This window comes from Strigops habroptila, chromosome 6 (genome assembly GCF_004027225.2).
Source record: "Strigops habroptila isolate Jane chromosome 6, bStrHab1.2.pri, whole genome shotgun sequence".
NCBI classification, from domain to species: domain Eukaryota; kingdom Metazoa; phylum Chordata; class Aves; order Psittaciformes; family Psittacidae; genus Strigops; species Strigops habroptila.
In genome coordinates, this window is record NC_044282.2 from 17,502,654 (window position 1) to 17,511,404 (window position 8,751).

Sequence of the window (8,751 nt, forward strand, 5' to 3'; positions counted from 1 at the left end):
TCTCCTTCCTTCCTGCATATTTCCACTGCTCCACAGTGTGTGGGCACACTGAGCCACGAGCCATCCTTGCCCTGTCTCAGCCTCACACTCACTCGTCTCTGACCATGACAGGCAGGCAGCTCTGCATTTGTGTCCTTGCCACATAGCAGAGCCAAAAGAAGGTCCTCAGAGAAGATGATTTTACAACGTCACTTGATAAGAGTAAGTCAAACTGAGACTGATTGCAGATTTGACACTCAGTTAGAGACCACACAAAAATAATGGGTTCACAGCAGAATTGCGCAGTGCTCTCTTGATGATGTTAATGGGTTATCCCCTTTTCGTTCTCGGAGATTTCAGCATCAACATCACTAAAGCTGCAGATGCTAAGACCCACATTCCAAATGAGAATTGCTTACCAAAGTAATCTCTCTCCTTAAGGGATACTGCTGGGAACACTAGCTTGCTTCTCAATCTTCCTCTCAGTGTTGAAGATAGAGCACTGAAGCAAGGGTCCTAATGTTTGTTTCATTAAGTCGCAGAGTTTCTTGAAAAACACATTAGCTATCTTTCAAATTAAACCCTTGTTAATATGTTAAATGTAAATATAAACTTTTGGTTTAGGTGATGCAGCTCCATGCTGGTGATATAACTTAGGCTGCTTTGCCTCTACCCTTCTAACTCCCAACAACCTCCACTCTCTAGGGTGGAAATGATCAACACATTTAAGACTTTTACTGTTACATGGGAGAACTGTTTACCTGTGAGATTCATCTGCCTCTGACTGCTGAAGCACAGTAACTGTGAGTATAATTACGGGGAAAAAATGAGACTAGAACCGCTAGTTTGTAGCTTACCCAAGTTAATTAAATCAAGGCCATAATTAATTGTGTGTCGTTTTCTGTAATTTGGCAAGCTCTTGAAAAGTTGTCTTGATAAGACCTGATTTTTATCACTTTACTTGTCTGATGAAGATGGCCATTTTTATAAAAGCGTTCAAAGAAATAGATTAGTACCTAATAGCACCAAAGCACGTGAAATCTTCTGGTTCAGATGCCAATCTTATTAGCTGTCTGAGCCTTTTCAAGTAGCCCAAAAGCTATTTATTTACAGACTGACAGACAGTAGCTTGCTTTATTCCTTCTCACTCCCCTGAAGAGAGATACTGTTTACTCAAAACCAGCTCTCTCTTTTATTATAAATACCAAAGAACATTTTCTATCTTAAAAGCACTATAGACATTCTTTTAAGCATTGACTGCTGTTATTAGCTATTACTTGAAGCTTAAAGGGTATTAAATTAAAATAATTTCTTAATGATAATCCCCCCCTCACAGGACTTAATGGTTTTTAAATTGGGTTTTGGCAAATACTGGATTAGGCAAGGATGCAAGCTGAGGTCTTATCCAAAGACCATTTAAATCAATGAAGTCATCAGGTCATTGAAATGCATCATGCCACTGCACGACAACTAACGTTTAGTGGAATGTTTGCAGAATATTACAAAGTCTATAAAATATGGATTAAATGTACCTGAGACACAGCCAGTTTCCTGACAGACAGGAGATGAAAGCTTTTTTTTGAGATTGACTCTGCTGATCTAATTTGCTGCAAGCTGTAGAAAATGCCAGCTTTCAAGCAGTAATATTCATTACAGCAGGCAGTCCAACAAGTCTCTTCAAAATGGACTTTTCTATATGAATTTTTTTTTTCTTTGAAAGTTGATGGATTTTGTTAGATAAGTGATAGAAGCTGTAAAGGACTCCGGTGACTAATATCATCCTTTCCTCCATACCAGTGGAAGATGGTATGCACTTTTGTATTCATACTGTGGTCCATCCCTGAATGATCTGTAAACTGTTGCACCTTGTTGAGTGATTTTTATGCATTTTCTGAATTTTGTTATTTGTAATGACTTTCTGTTTCTTTTCACATTTCTCAAGATTTTACAATTCAAATGAATAAACAGCCTTCAGATGCCTAGGACTCAAATCAAAGTGTGGTCTTAACTACCAGGAGCTGGTATTGTGTGGTCTTCGTTTCTCCTGTGAATATATGAGCATTGGGTGAAAAGGTACATTCTTTATTTATATGAAGTCAAAGATGTTTTGGATAATATTAAAAATAATTTAAAAAGCCATCAATCAACTCTTTCAAGTCCTATGTCCTTTGTGTTTAAATTATGAGTTAATGCAAAAATTCAACACATTGCTGGAAAAAACAGTCCTAAGGGTAGTTTGATGACAGAGTAAGAAGACATCAGTGAGGACAGAAAGATCTGAGGTGATCTAGGGAGAATAAAGTTGCTCTTAAAGAAGGCAGAGTATTTAGCTGTCTTAGGTAAAGAGTTTTACAAGTAAATTTTAGATTCACCGTTGCTCCTCTCTCTTGCTGTGTGTGCCAGGCAGTATTTGATACAGAAAAGAGCAGTTTTGCATGGGTAAACATGCACATTCAAAAAATGATGTTGTGGATGGTGAGATTTGCTGATCCCTTTTTCCCTAGTGCTCTGAAGCAGCCATATTTTGTGGAGCTGATAACTAAAGGCAACAAAGGGGGTACTGCAGAATCTGAGCAAGAAATAGTTGAGTACATCATGCCTTTTTTTTTTTTTTGGTGGGCTCTCAAGCCCAGCCCCTCAAATGAGAGTCTCTAGGAACTACTTTTGGATGCCAAAGCACACACTGTGAAATGTTAGTCCTGTGTGTTCCCAGGATACATTGTTGTTCTGTAAGCAAAGCCAAAGCTTCTGTTGGACCCAGAGAATGAGGGAGGACTGCCACCCAAGAAGGCTGTAAGTAGCATAATTCCCCATAGGCAGTGCAAAGGAGACTATTTTGGAAAGATTTCTTCTTTATATTCTTTTCTCACTCTGTTTTTTCAGACCGAGCTAATTATATTTGCATACACAGTCAGTGTTTACTCCTGTGACAAGGCTGTTGGGAGTGATGGTTTTGGCTGGAAAGGATGCTATGTTTGTGGTAGAAGGAGGGTGGGATAGTTGAGCAGTGCTGAGGTTCCTTTCTTCCTTGCTCCCTGATGTTATGTCAAAGCTTGCTGTTGATTTTCTCTGCATCTTCTGTAACTTTTCACAGAAATTTCTTGGCTGCTTCAAGGCTAACTTCACTAACTTCGTTTGTGCTTTAATAGGCATAGTCACTGCCATTTTTCAACCTTCCTCTACTTCAGCTCAAGCGATTACATTCTGTCTATTGAAGATTCCTATTGCTAGATCAATAGAACAGGTTTATTCTTCATTTCCTTCATAATAGCTATCGTATAGTGCTGCAAAATGGCTGTTGTAACCAGCTGTAATTTGTGAATGGATGAGCAATCTTGAAGTCTGAAAAGCATCCAAAGATCTTATGGGATGAAAAGTGATATAATCATTATTGGTAGCTTTATTGCTCCTTCGACATCTCCTTGAAGTATTAGTTGAGAATTGGAGGGTTATCTGAGCATAAATGTTGCTTCAATCAATTATCTGTGTGTTTTTCCCATCCCATCTGATGATCGTTTCCATCGCAAACCACTAGTATCCCACAGGGTACCTCGACTGAACTTGAGTCTACAAAATTTTGCGTCTGTTTCCCTGCCACTTCCCAGTCATCTAATGCCACTATACAGAACTGGGCCCTCGAGGTTAGTATTGTTGGTTTTCTTTCTCTCTCAAACAGCTGGCATGTCATTGTTGTTGTCTCTAGACACTGAGAAGTTGGCCTTCTACAAGCCTGCTGGCAACCGCTGATGTGTAAAGTTATGTGCCTGATGACAACGACAGTGAAACAACCTGATAATTCAGCTGTGATGATATCAGCTTTTGCCTTTCATTCCAAGACCTTCTCAGGGTCTTGGGTTACAGATCGGAGTGTCTTGTAGTTCAGGTGTCTGGGTCAAATAACAGAAAAAAATGCTTTTATTGTTGCATGGCATTGTGAAGCCAAATGTGCAGTTGATTTTCTATTAGCATGGTACACTGAGCTGGCACCTATAATAGTTCTGTCTCCTTAAAGGGCTTAGCAGCATGGGATACAGTAATCACATCTTCAGCATGGAATGATGCCTGTACCACTGCAAAAAGGAGGTGGAAATGCTAGTGGGTTGCAACACTGGTGTTTAATACCTGACTTTTAATGGTTAAAATAGCTGTTCATGTTTTGGGTAGATGCAGTAGCTGGGTTCTGTGATTTTAGTATTTTTAAACACCATTTTGAAAGAACAATTGAGGAAGGGATGTTGCACATCTCCTGGTAGAACCCAATGTGGTGCTACTAAGCAATCCAGCTAATAGAAAATGAGAATTGATGGGACAGGTAACTCACAATGATGATGTTCCAAAAAAACCAGAGTGTGTTGTTTGGTTCATCTTTTGTGAGGAATGTTAAAGAAATTAACCTTTATTTAGGAAATAGATAAATGTCATATTGTGAAGAGAGGTAAGGAAAGAGTAAGATAAAAATGTGGAAGCCTGAATGAGGCATGCTCTCCAGAGTAATTAAAACCCCCTGAATTTGTCTTGTATGTATTTGTGATAATGAACAAAGAGTTCTCCAGTCTTTAAATGAACTTCCTCACAGAAATCATATTTATAAAGCAATCTTCTTATTGCATCTGCATCACCATAAAACCTTTTGGCAAAGCCTTTTTATAACCCTGTCTATATATGCATCTCATGTAAACTACTTGCTTTTGAGTATGATAGTGAGGTCTGTTGAAAACATTAAATAATAAATTATGCAACTTTCTCATACCCTTTCAGTTGAAATGCTCAACAGACAAAATTCAAACACAGGTTTAATTCACCTATACAGCACTTGGGCATCTGAATTACAGTTTTAATCTGCAGCAGCTGAGTTGTGTGCTACTGTTATCGTATATTCAGGGAGGGAAGGCTGGACAGGTAGAATCTCCTTATTGTACGGATTGTGGGTTAATGCATGTAGACAGCTAACAGCTTGTTCCTACTAGGTGGGGAGAAATTATTGGAAGGGCTCAGGATCTTGCTGCTCCTGTCTCTGGTGGGTTATTAGCTCGATCTTGCCCCTGCAGAGCTGATCTGTTTGGGTTCAGCCTTGAGCTAACTACAAGTATTGCCTTCTGGAGAAATGGGCTTGTGATGTGAGAGGAGGGTTGTGCCTCCATGTACTCTTGACCAGGAGGGATGCTCAACTGAGTTAGCTCTTTTTTCATTATCACAACCTAAAAGAGACAAGCTCTGCTATTGTTTGTGCTGTGGGCTAACGTATGCAGTAGCTATGCAGAGGGTTGGCAGAATATGTCTCAATTTATATAAGCATGAAGACTGTCATGATCTGATATTTCTAAGACTTGAACCTGCAAAACTTTCTTCTGAATATGCAAGGAGATAGATACTCAGCTGGAATGTAAGCTGGCAACTCAGGCTCCCTAGGATGATAGGTATCTGCTCAAACTATTGGATGCTACAATCTAAATGACCACAAACTGGGTGTGAATTCAGCATATAGTTAATCTTATAGGGCGAATAATAAGATTTCTTTTTTCCTTAGGGCACCCAGAGAGACAAACAGCTTGATACTTGCTCAGATGCCCATGTCAGCTCCTGTGAGTTTTACGGATAAGCAGGCATCTCCCTTGACCTGCACTTCCTATGCTGACTACTTGCTCTCTGACAGATTGAAGACAGAGGCTTGCAATAAAACCAACTAACAGGTACTTTTGCCTATGAGTTGTTCTCCAGCTCGTCCAAACTCCCAAGGAAAAGGACTGGGGGTGGAAATAAGAAAGGGCTTCACTCTGCAAATGTCAACATATCATGAAAGTCATTGTGTGTTAGCAGTTCAAAACGAGTCAAGTGAAACACTTCTGTGAAGAGACTTCTATGGCTGGCTGGGAAATCCCCATTTTTGGATTCTGGCCATACAGGGAGCAGAAACTCAATGGATCAAGAGCAGAGAAAGAAATCTTATTTGGTAACATGTTAACCATTTTGGTTAATACCTTAATACCTCAAAAGCCATTTGAAATTGTCAGATGAAAGACAATATGGAAAAAAGTTATTAATGCATGTTCTGTAGTGTGTAAGAGAGTTACTCAGTTAAATCTTACTCAGAAAAATAGCCTTACTGGAACTTCTGTGTTTTGCAATATCTACTGGTGGAATGGAAGATGCAACACCCAGATTTAGTGTTGGATCCATGCTATTCTGCGTAGTATTTGTCTGCTAATGTAGAAGTCTGGGCACACTGCGCTTATCTTGTATTTGCTAAAGATGAACTATGCAATTACCAGTTGCTTTCCTAATTAAATTTAGCCTTAGTCTGGGCTAGGTGATTTTGATAAGACATATTACAACTTGTCCCCTAGAACAAGTGAACAAGATACTAACTGAAAAATATAAATCTAAAAATAAAGAAAATAATTATACCTAATAGAGCAATTTAAAAGGCATGTTTTTCATGGTATTTGAGAAACATTATCAACTTGCAATGATTTATTTCCACTGCTCACAGAGTTAGATGAATAACTAATATCCTCCGATAAAGGCTTTATCCTATTAAGGAGTCAACTTTGCAGTAGAAGCAAAGAAGAATATAAAAAGTTGCAAAGACAAGGTAAAGCTATTAGCCAATCTCCATTTCAAAGTTGTTTCCTACTTGATGTAAACCATTTCTATCAAGGGAGCAATTTCCTGTGTGCTGCCATTAGTGGATAATATTTTCCTTCATATAATGGGCTGTGGATGGTGACTAACCACAAACGGTAATATTCTCTCTTTAAGAGCCTGGACAGCAAACTTTAATGTTCCACCATGATGCATTAAAACATAGACTATTTCCAGTATGAAAACTCACTTGTTTAGAAAAATGTCTCTCCCTCTCTCATTACCTCTCTCAAAACTGCTGAATGAGAGTTGAGGTTCCCATCCAGCTTCAGCTGTCCTGGAGTTCAAAGTTAACTATATAGTTAACAAACCTCAGAAGAAAATTTTATATGGGGCTTTAAAAAACGCAATACAGTGAACAAGGTGGCAGCATGTGTGCATATGCCATGACATTTGTTACCACTTACATCTCTGGGCCGTGCAGACACGCACACAAGATAAACTGGGTGAGGATTAACCAGGTGCAGTGTAACAGCATTCTGTTATCTGTCCCTGACAAATTACAGGCTGATAGCTGGAATTGCCACTTGCAGATAGTAGTCATTTAGTAGTAAACTGTGCTTGTTTATTTTTCTAAAAGCCTGAAACAAGGGCATGTTTGTATAAGTATGTTGAAATATGAAATGCTTTGAGTACATATAAGGGAAATGAAAACCTTCCTAGCCTTTCATTTCCTATCAAACATTTACTGCATTGCAGATCTCTCCAGCTCAGTAGCAATGTCAGTGTGGCATACCTCATACACACCATGCTTCACAGTGTCATGGTAATGTATTATTTGAGCCCTTCTTCAAACCTGTATTCTGCTTTTATAGAACTGATTTTGATAAAGGAGAATATAGAAGCATTTCTTTGATGTTTTCAAGTGTGACAATTTATGAGCGAAAGTAAATGCTTTACGCTTGTATGTTATTGCAAGATTCATTGCTCTGGAGGAAAAGTCCCTGCCCACAACTGAGCTTGCTCAGTGAAACAAACACAGCAGAAAATACTGAGCTCCCTAACTTAGTTTAAAGTGATTCTGTTTTCAAGTGATTTGATTTTTAAATTTTTTGAAAAGCAAAACTGGAAAACGAAGGTTACTGTTTTGCACTGCAATACAGTGTCACTTTCTTTTCTAGAATTGTTTTAGACAAAAAACACTTAAATCTCATTCCTACCACTGAGGCATATACTGGGGAATCATTTTACCATCAAGTCAGAAAACCAAAATGTCCACAGCTGCAGGATATAGGTAGTGAGAGTACTGCATCTAAAAGGCATTTACATGTAGGTCTAAAGAGAAAATGTAACTAGAACAGAAGCACAAACGCAGTTAATTTTTTAAATGCAGTGTAAGCTGTTGGTTTCATGGTTTATCAGAAAGCTGCACCTTTGCTCCTGTTCCCACATTTCTTGCTCATTGCAGAACAGATTGGGGAAGTTTCATACTGAATACTCTGAAGTTCATACTGAAATATTTCCATCCACAGTTACTAAGAGGTTGGCTTATGAATCACCTTAAAAAAAAAAATTGTGATATCACTTCCATTTTTCCACCTCCTTGTGCACTTCTTTTACATCTCAATAACCTAAATATTTCCTAGAATATGTAGTAAAATAATGACAGGGGAAATCTAAAATGTTCTAGAGTTTCCTTCTAAAATATTTCATTTTTTTCAGGCAATGTATCAAAAAGGAACACAGTGAAAGAGTCATTATTTTATCTCCTCTATTACTCAATTTACAAGAAACAATTAACAGGGTCATAAACAGTGTCTTGACTCATTTTGGTTTGCTATTGAAATACTTCCAGTGATCTGACTTTTGAACTTGTCTAATTTAAGTGTGAAGTTCCTACTTGTCTTGTTTGGATCACTTCCAAGCATGAGGCAAAGTCGATAGTAGCATTCTTACAGCACATAACCTCAGTAAAATACCACATTTTTGGCATGGCTCTTGAAATGGCCAAAAGACTTTTTCAATGCTTCTGTTACGGTGAAGGAGAGAGAAAAAAAATAGAAAGCCAAAGAGGATGTGACACTGGGTGTGACACAGCCTCAGTTTCCCCTTGCATCTCAGCGCTTGGGATGTCTTTCATAGTACATAGAGGCTAAATACATGCAAAGGGGCTCCTTCTGTTGCGAGGCA

At 38.5% G+C, this 8,751-nt stretch overlaps 1 long non-coding RNA gene across 1 annotated transcript; it reads left to right on the forward strand.

The window, feature by feature from the left end:
- Positions 1-703: 703 nt before the first annotated feature.
- LOC115609623 lies at positions 704-5,639 on the forward strand. The gene is made up of 4 exons (XR_003991926.1): positions 704-782; positions 1,922-2,052; positions 3,515-3,620; positions 5,507-5,639. It is a non-coding gene; the product is annotated as an uncharacterized LOC115609623 (long non-coding RNA).
- The last annotated feature ends 3,112 nt before the right edge of the window (positions 5,640-8,751 follow it).